The 9,834-nt window shown below is 48.0% G+C and overlaps 1 protein-coding gene across 3 annotated transcripts in view; it reads right to left on the bottom strand.

The window, feature by feature from the left end:
- lars2 (leucyl-tRNA synthetase 2, mitochondrial) overlaps window positions 1-860 on the bottom strand; it is a 28,250-nt gene extending 27,390 nt beyond the window's left edge. For all 3 annotated transcript variants that reach the window (XM_084702233.1, XM_084702234.1, XM_084702235.1), the window contains exon 1: window positions 739-860. The gene's annotated coding sequence lies outside the window, so the exon portion shown is untranslated. The remainder of the gene's footprint in view (window positions 1-738) is intronic.
- Between the last annotated feature and the right edge of the window lie 8,974 nt (window positions 861-9,834).

Raw genomic sequence — 9,834 nt, 5'->3', positions numbered from 1 at the left:
CACTCACCCCTTCCACAGACATCATCTGCACGTTGCCTTCTGAAGGAGCGGAACAGCAAGCGGGAGCATGGAGACAAGCACTCAAGGTTGTGAGCAAGTGGATGCGAGTGTGTGTGGGAGAGAGAGAGAGAGAGAGACAGAGAGAGAGAGAGAGAGACAGAGAGAGAGAGAGAGACAGAGAGAGACAGAGAGAGAGAGAGAGAGAGACAGAGAGAGAGAGAGAGACAGAGAGAGAGAGAGAGAGAGACAGAGAGAGAGAGAGATAGAGAGAGAGAGAGAGAGAGAGAGAGAGAGAGAGAGAGAGAGAGAGAGAAAATGTAGTAGGTTTCTATGGTTACATAACCTATTTAAAATTTCAGAGCCAAAAGGACTCGATGTGACAATCGTGTGGCTGTATCAGAGTAATATTTCTCGATGTGCTGTCTGAAACCTGTCTCAGACATCCCAATTGTCCTTGAATGACAAGAAAAACGCTTTGACATTTACGGTTCTGATGGTAGGTTGCTGGCACAAGCATTTCAGTTGACAGATTCAAAGCTTTACCGTTTTTTGCTAGATGTCTGGATTTTAATTCAAATTTAGGTTAAGAGTATATCCGTGTGTTATGGGATGAATGACTTGCGGATGGCGAGCGAAGCAATGTCGTTGACAGCTTGCGTAGCTGTTTACAAAACGAATGTAGTAAGAACAAAATAAACCGTTCCAAAACATGATGAAACCGAGGAGTCGGATACTCACTGTGTAGACTTCCGCGTCCTTAAAAACAGTTATCCATTAGCTAAACAACATTGCTAATGTGTTACACTTTTTAATTTCGTTGGCTAAGGCTCACGGGTGCCCATGTGCGCCGCCATGTTGTTTTGAAAAAACTTTATTAACATCTTTCTGTTGAAGCAGTGTGAGCAGTAAAGAGTAACTACACATAACAACATTGACCGCTACGTCGAATGGACACTCAGATATAACACATTTATTGAAAAATGTGTCACTTATTTTAACAAATACATATATTATATATTTGTGGGAATTAATTAGTAGAACATAACATTAACTAGTATCGCTAACGACATTGGCTAACTCAACTTCGGTAGGCTATCATCTGTATTTGCAAGCTATCTAAAGCGAAGGCAGGTCACAGGTAGTTTTTTTTTGTTTTCTTTGTTAAGATAGCAGCCTTATGACCGACTTCTATCTGTTGCGGAATTTTCCTCTGTCTGGAACCGTCTACATCTAGAAATTGAGCTGTATGGTGCAGGGAACAACTCTGACTGGCTCATGGAGGCACATGAACAGACATCAGGTGTATTCAACTCCACGCAGCGCTGCAGCCGGCTGCAGCCTGCAGATTGGAGAAAGAGTTTACCATAGCCCAATACATAAAATGACACATTTTCCGATTTAAGGAGCCCTTTATAACTCCTCCCCGACAGCAAGCGGCAACTCTCGCTGGTCGTTTCATGCAGCCACAGCCGATGTCGAACGCACCTATTGGTTTACGGAGCGCTAGATTGGCTTTGCAAAAAAACTTTCATACGGAGCGTTCAATGAACGGAATGACGCATTTTAAATATCGCTCGATCACGCGAATTTGATTGTGGGAAGCCGAAATCGTTATCGTGATTAAAATTCGATTAATCGTGCTGCCCTAAACGACACAATAACAAACACTGAATAATGCCCTACATTGGAGGCACCGTGGACATTTTATTTAAGGTTGGAATGGACAGGACTACTTCTGTGCCTTTTGAATAAGTGAAAAACGTCTTAGTCACATACAGAGCTGGTGGGATCACGGCCTGGTGAAGTGAGGTTTTAATCCACACACCAATCAGGTGCAGGTACGGCAGGTTCAAGGGACTTGACTTTGTAAACCAAACTCAGAGGCCAAAAACGGAAACAAACAAACACACACACACATGCACACAGGCTAGAGTCTGAACAGAAATCGTTCACGCCAGTGAATGCTGAAAAGGCTCGGGGGGAACACCAGCACGATCTGGGTGTGAACATGGGGCAGACTGGGTACATAAACAGGGTCAGTTGAGACAGAACACAGGTGAAGCTGGGGATGCTCAACAGGGGAGCGTAGTCGAAGGCTGAGGTACTGAACGTTTCTTTCCCCGGAAGGACAGGCCTATCTTGATCAAAACAGAAGTGAATAAAGCCCAGACACCTTGCTGAAATGTTTTTGATCTCTTAGAGGATGCATTGCGTACGCATAAAGTGAAAACAACCTGTAGGTTTGTATAAATTCACCTAGGGCTTTCTCACACACATAGCCCAAACTAGGTACGTCTGTGTGTGTGTTCCTAAACCGATGAGTTGTCTGAATCAAGGACAGAAAAGAGCTGGTTTGGACTGGGCCTCATAGTTAATCCATTGCCCTGGAATAATAGAATTATAGATATTAAAATCTTAAGACTGATAGGTCACTGTACTGTCTGGAGCGCACGCTGGATAGCGCTTGCCTGTTACCGTAGCAACAACACATTTCCAGCCGATTGTTTTGAGTTGCAATGTTTTCCCACATCTGTGTGTTACTGTTCAGAGCCAGATGAACACATGGTTACTTTTACATTTATTCAAATGTATCCAAAGCGACTTCTAAGAGAGACCTTTACAAAGTGCATAGATCACTGATAATAACAACAAAATAGCCCCAAAGCATTGCGGGTAGCCAAAACAAGCAGCACACATTGTGAACAACCAAAAATTAAGTGCCAAAGGGAAAGAACCATAAGAGCATGTAGTTGAGCCCGTTACAATTAAACAACATGAATCTCTAAGTGCAAGTGTACCTGTAGAAAAAGCAGCAGCAGTAACAATAAAAATAAGATTAACTAAAATAGAATATTTCGCAGCGAATACAACAGTTTAAACCAGTTACCACTAACCAACAAGAGCAACAAGTCTCTAAGCAAGAGTCATTGTGATCCTTGAGGAAATGTGGTTGGATCACTGGTTAGATCACTTACAGTGCTCAGAGCCAGATGAACACATGGTTAGATCACTCACAGGGCTCAGAGTTCAGCCTCTGACATTTATACGATGAGGGCATAGGTAGGCTTCAGCTGAGTGGTAATGCTGGTGGTAAGGCAGATTTCAACACCTGATAATCACAGTCTTCGCATGAGTGAAAGGATCTTGAAACATGCAAGGTAGGGAGGGAGGGGAGAGAGGTGAGAGAGGGAGGGAGGTTAGGGAGGGAGTGAGGGAGGGGAGAGAGGTGAGAGAGGGAGGGAGGTTAGGGAGGGAGGGAGGGAGGGGAGAGAGGGAGGGAGGTTAGGGAGGGAGGGAGGGAGGGGAGAGAGGTGAAAGAGGGAGGGAGGTTAGGGAGGGAGGGAGGGAGGGAGGGGAGAGAGGTGAGAGAGGGAGGGAGGTTAGGGAGGGAGGGAGGGAGGGAGGGAGGGGAGAGAGGTGAGAGAGGGAGGGAGGTTAGGGAGGGAGGGAGGGAGGGAGGGAGGGAGGGAGGGAGGGAGGGAGGGAGGGAGGGAGGGAGGGAGGGAGGGAGGGAGGGGAGAGAGGTGAGAGAGGGAGGGAGGTTAGGGAGGGAGGTTAGGGAGGGAGGGAGGGAGGGGAGAGAGGTGAGAGAGGGAGGGAGGTTAGGGAGGGAGGGAGGGAGGGAGGGGAGAGAGGTGAGAGAGGGAGGGAGGTTAGGGAGGGAGGGAGGGAGGTTAGGGAGGGAGGGAGGGAGGGGAGAGAGGTGAGAGAGGGAGGGAGGTTAGGGAGGGAGGGAGGGAGGCTAGGGTGATGGGGAGATGTCAGCATTGCTGTGATAGTAAATGTGTCTGATGTCCAAGAGCTAAACCCAGGGCTCCTCTCTCCTCTCCTCCTCCTCTCCTCTCTCCTCTCCTCTCTTCACTCGAAAGAAAGAAAGAACAAGAGAGAAGAAGAGAGAAACAGGAGGTAAATGGGTTCCTGACCCATTTCAGTCACAGCTTTAGGTCTGTAGATGGGTCATCACCCCGGTTACCATGGTCATCACCTTGGTTACCATGCGGTCCTCACCTCGGTTACAATGCAGTCATCACCCTGGTTACCGTGAGCAAGAGTTGGATAAAGGCCTGGTCTACAGGAGAACCCCCCCCCCCCCCCCCCCCGATACACTAATGGGGCATTCACATATATTTTTGTATGTTTAACAAGATTCAAACTAAAACGTAGCAGATGGGTAGGGTCACCTCAGACATCACCACCCTTTCATCTGTTTTTGTAAGACAGACAAGGCAAACAAGAACACTAATAGCTACAGACATAACTAGCAAACTAGCTAGCTGCACGTAGCTTCCAACTTTGCCACCTCCCACTCAGAGATTTAATTTCATGCTAGCAGAGCGCAGCAGAGCGTGAAATCCACGCATGTGAAGGCACTGTATGAATATTCCCTACAGGAGACCCACAACACACCCAGGAGTTACCCAAACTCCATGCTGAGTTACAGCACTCCAAAAAAGACTGGAGAATATGGAGTTGTCTATCAGACTGTATTATTAAGATGCCCTCGGGTCCACAGGAAGTGGGTTGTGTTCTGTCTTCCAGAGAGAGAGACACTGGGTTAATCTGGAGGTCAGTAATCCTGTGGTCGATCTTTTATTGATGTACTTTGAACAATAATGTTCCCCTTCCAGGAAGTGGAGACGTGTGGCTCGATGGACACGCAGGGCTGCTTCCCATGCAGTCTCGGGTCAGAGTTCAAATGCTCGAGGTTATTTTGAACAGCTGAACCACCTCGCCTGACTTTGGGTCATTTTGAATCCTGCACCGTTGCAGCCAAGAGCATCCGTAACTGAGTGGTTGTCATCATAATCTAAGTCATGTGTATTGATATGTACCATACAACCCTTCTGTATCAAGGCACTGTGATCAAGTCTGTCTCATGAGAGGGAATCCAGCTGTCCCTCTCTTCTTCCTTCTTATCTCTCTATCTTGTCCTTGTCTTCTCTCCATCACACAGCCTCTCTATGCTGCTGTATAATGGGAGGCACTCAAAACAATAGCATGTCTGTCTGCTGTGGATAACTCTGCCCAGGGATTTCTGAATTCTGACTGTATTTGGTATTCCTCTGCTGGTTTCTAACTACAGTAATCTCTTATGCAAGCTGTCTTACTCCCTCCCCTCCCCTCCCCTCCCCCCCCCTCCCCTCCCCTCCCCTCCCCTCCCCTCCCCTCCCCTCCCCTCCCCTCCCCTCCCCTCCCCTCCCCTCCCCTCCCCTCCCCTCCCCTCCCCTCCCCTCCCCTCCCCTCCACCCCCCCTCCCCTCCCCTCCACCCCCCTTCCCCTCCCCTCCCCTCCTCCCCCTCCCCTCCCCTCCACTCCCCTCCCCTCCCCAGGTGATTACTCCCTGCTGCCCTGTTTCAGAAGGGAGATTGCATTCCTCTAACCCAGAACCAGATGACAAACGACTGAACTGCCCTGAGCTTTTCTGTGTGGAGGAGGGAGGATGAGAGGGGAGTGAAGGAGAGGAGGGAGGGAAGGGAGAAGAGGAGAGGGGAAGAGGATGGAAGGGGAGGAGGGTAGGGGAGGAGGGGAGAGAAGGAAGGAAGCGGAGGAGAGGATAGGAAAGGGGAGGAGGGGAGATGGGGAGGATGAGAGGAGGAGAGGGAAAAGGTGAGGCTTGTCTCCACCAGTCCCCAGTGACCTTTCAGGGACAAGCCTGTGATTCACGTCCACGTCGGATGGAAATCAGCAGTGACGACGAGAAGCAATCTCACACCATCTGGCCTGCAGGACCAGGGGGCTGTGGCATGATGGTTCTGCAGCACTCTGCATGCCCCTGGACTCGCCCGCAAATGGGATGGGATCTTCAGTGCCTGTTTCCAGACAACAAGCGTGTCAGAGACTGCCAGATCCTCACTGATCTTCTCCCCGAGGAGATGGAGAGACCGGAGACCATGGCGACCGAGGAAGACCGTCTGACAGCCACAGGATGAAGATGTGAGGGTTGTTGAGTGGTGATTTCCCTCCTCGTTATCCTGACACCTGACCCTTATTCAGGATGGGGTGGGGGGAGAGGCTCAGACTGTACTGAAGCTGACTTCAGTAATGAAAACGCTGATCACAACATTTCAGTACTTCAGTACTGATCACTAAATGTTAGCGAGGTAGAGTTGAAGACTGAGGATTCCATTATTCCATTATCAATTTAAAAGCATTCAATTCCAGTGTGGGAGTCGTAAGGGATTATTATACAGTGAATGTGTTTCTTGTGAGAGAAGACATCTTTTCCTGAGAAATACCACCCCACCGCCCCTCCGCCCCTCCCCTCCTCAGCCGGTTGTTATCAGGGCTCCTCAGTCATTAAGGAGACTAATTAGCTTAACTCTCTGTCCAACCGACCCCCCAACAGTCCCACACGCACCGTCTACTGGGGGGGCTGGAGAGAGGGCTGGAGGGGGGGGGGTCTAATACCTTTGAAGCGTGGGGAGGGGGGTGCCGACCCCCCAGTCTACCACAGCCACTCTTAGAAGTGTCTCTGAGGATAGGATTAGTGCGCCTTGCTTATAAATCTCTCTGGGTCTTTCCAACGAAAAACCCGAAAAACGCGTCTCCATTTAAGTGAGCGGCACGAAGGGTCAACTTGGTTACCGTGGCAATGAAGGCGGGGCTGGAATGTGGCGCTGAAGCGAGGCAGGAGGTGGTCGGCTCTCCTGGCTCAGAGGAGGATGGGAGGGAACATCCGACCAATATTCAGCAGCTAATGAAGCCAGCGAACGTGAGGCATGGGTCAGATGAGACAGGTCTGATACTGCAGAGAGCGAGGAGGCCAGCCAGACGCCAGTAACAACTCTACTTCCTGGGCAGCGGCGTAAGAGATACGTTTGAGAAAATGAATCTTTTATACATTCTCTTTTGGCACAAGAGGCTTTTATCTCTGTCCCATTAGCATTTTTGGCGCTGAAGCAATTTACATTTTTATAGCATAATTAATGAACAAGAAATCCATTTACATTTTCTCTCTATTCGCCTGCGCAAATCTAGTCTCAAGCATAGGGCCAGGATTTGGGGGGTATGTGGGAGTATTTGTGTGTCCGTGTATGTCTGTGTGTGTTTAGTTGGAGAGATGCAGGGTTTTGGAGCAGCACGTGTAGTCTGGACTCTGTAGACTTGGTTTGCAGAAACAACGGAGAGGGGAGCTCTTTCAGGTGCAAATTGGGGCCAAATGTGGCCAGCGTCTTCCGCTTCGACTGCGACTCATATCAAACACGGGGAGGCAGTCCTTAGAGGCAAATTAAGCCATTTCAGCAGCACTGAGGAAAACAATTCATACAAGTGTCATACATATTCCCGAGCAAAGATGAAAGACAGAATGATGAATTATTACTATGCCTTTCTTCCCGTCTAAATTAATGACCCGTAGGGCTTGGCTAGCCGACTGACTCCGCTCTCTAGAGGGGGTGTATAAATGATAGGGAGGATTTTCGAAGGAAGAGATAAAGCGGAAGTGTCTCTATATAGAACATCACGTTTTTGTTAAAGCACAAAAAAAATATGTACTTAGGCTACAGGCCTACATCTGAGATTGTACTCTGAAACTATAACCCATAGGGAATACGCTTTTGAATAAATGAACTGAATTCCTTAATTCAATATTGCGCCCTGAGAATGGCTTTGAGTCAGACAAGAGGGTGTTGGCTCTAGTGTTCTTTGTGTTCATGCAGGGATGTGACCTAGCCCGTGAGCCACCTGCGGGAGGCTCGTCACAAACGGATCCCATCACGCGCATGCAAAACCAGCGAACATGGCCATGGTGTGGGCGGTTGGCGACACAGCTCTCAGAAACACGTCTGGTGCTCTATAGCTACCACCAGGTTGGAAACATCTATTCAAGGGAGGAACACAATCGAATGCGCGTGACTGCAGCTGCGTCGCGCGCTGTAATTGTGAAACCAACTGTATCAGGTTTTTCCACGTGCAGATGACCAAGCGCGCTTAAGACATGAAGACCCTCAAGAGTTGTTTACTAGATGACAAAACTGAAGGCCACTCATTTGTTTATGCTGAGACATTTACTGCAAGGACTTACACGTCACTTCCCCAACTCAAAGGCGGACAACGGCAAGGGCCCTAATAAAACGACCTTGGAAAGCACCTCATTTAGGATGCATGTATTGCAACACACCTTAACCCTCTTAAAGTAGGCAAAGCTGAAGAGGAACTCATTAAGGCCGAGCCATTAACATAAAGGAAGAGCGTGTGAAGACTCCCTCTCAAGGCTTTTATCTCACACACCTGCTCACCACACACACGTGCTCCCCGCGTCCTAAGAGGAGCTTTACAATCATCTTATGGTTGTGTAATGGCTGTAAAGTGTTCTTTTCACCCCATGGAGATGTTTTCGAGGCCTTCCAGAGATCTGGGAGCTCATTTATAAAACGTTGCGTAGAATTCCCGGGAAAACGTTGCGTACGAACGTTTCTTGTTCACTACTTTTGTGTTCCCGGTCAAAAGTGACCCATTATAGTTGACTATAATTCCATAATAATCAATACATTATCAACTAATGTTGTGTTAGATCTTTTTAGAAATATAAGTTTTGTCACCGGTGTGAATCGGTGAAACTCAATCCTCAGGTAGCCTAGCTATGTAACAGCCCACCCGCGTCACCGAATAGCTAGCTCCTGCACTCCCGTAGTGGACAATGTGATGGTGATCAGCGCTGAATTTTGATTTAAGATTTGAGTTGTATTTTATAAGGTGTTTATGGAACAATTATAACTCAGTACAAGCGCAAGCAACATTGCTGGAATTAATCTTCATAATAATGATAATATGGAGTGAAAAAAACGTGTGAGGAAAATGTGTCTCCAAAATGTGCGTAGGCCTACGCACGGGTCATGTGCAGTCCTCCACGCATTTTGCGTGGAGAACTGCACATTCTCCCATCAAGTTTGTTTTTTATAAATCACAATCTTTACGGTTTGAGGTCATAAACGTGGGATACGCACAAAACGGGGCTGAAAATGTGCGTACGCCACGGTTATAAATGAGACTCCTGATCTGTAAATGTGGACTTTCACCCAAAGACGGCAGCCTAGTTTGGTGTCTTATTAATCTCTCTCTCTCTCTCTCTCTCTCTCTCTCTCTCTCTCTCTCTCTCTCTCTCTCTCTCTCTCTCTCTCTCTCTCCTCTCTCTCTCTCTCTCTCTCTCTCTCTCTCTCTCTCTCTCTCTCTCTCACTCTCTCGCGCAAATAAATACAGACTTCATCCACCCACCCACCCACCCACCCAAGCACACAAACACACCTCGTCTGTTAAACATACTCATGTATTCGGAAGAAAATGAACCAGTTAGCAGCAGTTGATGAGATCGAGCAATACTTGGAGTGTTTATAGGCACGCCAGAAAATGGGACAACTGATTTTTTTAATCAGTAGTCAGGAGTTCAGGAGTTTTGATGGATTACAAAACAATACAACAATCAATAAAAAACGATTATTGTTTATTTTGATAAATAATTTGACCGGTAACTGTATGTCGCGCGCAGTCTGCACGTGCCTGTAGTCCCGTACTCCCCCTGTCAGCGCGCACACCTGAATCTCAGAGCTTGAGGTTCTAGCAATGCAATAAACGATGTTCTCTCCGTGTACCAGATTATCTCCAGTTTAGCGGGGATCGGATTGGCAAAAATCCAGTTACTTAGAGAATCCAGTCGAGGGAGGGGGAGCTCTCGCGTGTGATGGACACATTGACGTTTCCATGTTTAACCGTGCGCAATCGGTACATCCTCAACTTTCCTGTCCGGCAACGACAGACTAGCGACGCTTGTTTACTTGCGCGCTGTTAACAGACGTTTACCGTTGGAAACGCCTCATCCGTCGCTTTTCATACTCCACG

The sequence above is a fragment of the Hypomesus nipponensis genome, chromosome 2 (assembly GCF_054491055.1).
Source record: "Hypomesus nipponensis isolate SF chromosome 2, ASM5449105v1, whole genome shotgun sequence".
NCBI lineage: Eukaryota > Metazoa > Chordata > Actinopteri > Osmeriformes > Osmeridae > Hypomesus > Hypomesus nipponensis.
Note: the sequence above shows the minus strand (reverse complement) of the source record. Positions and strands in the feature narration are given on the sequence as shown.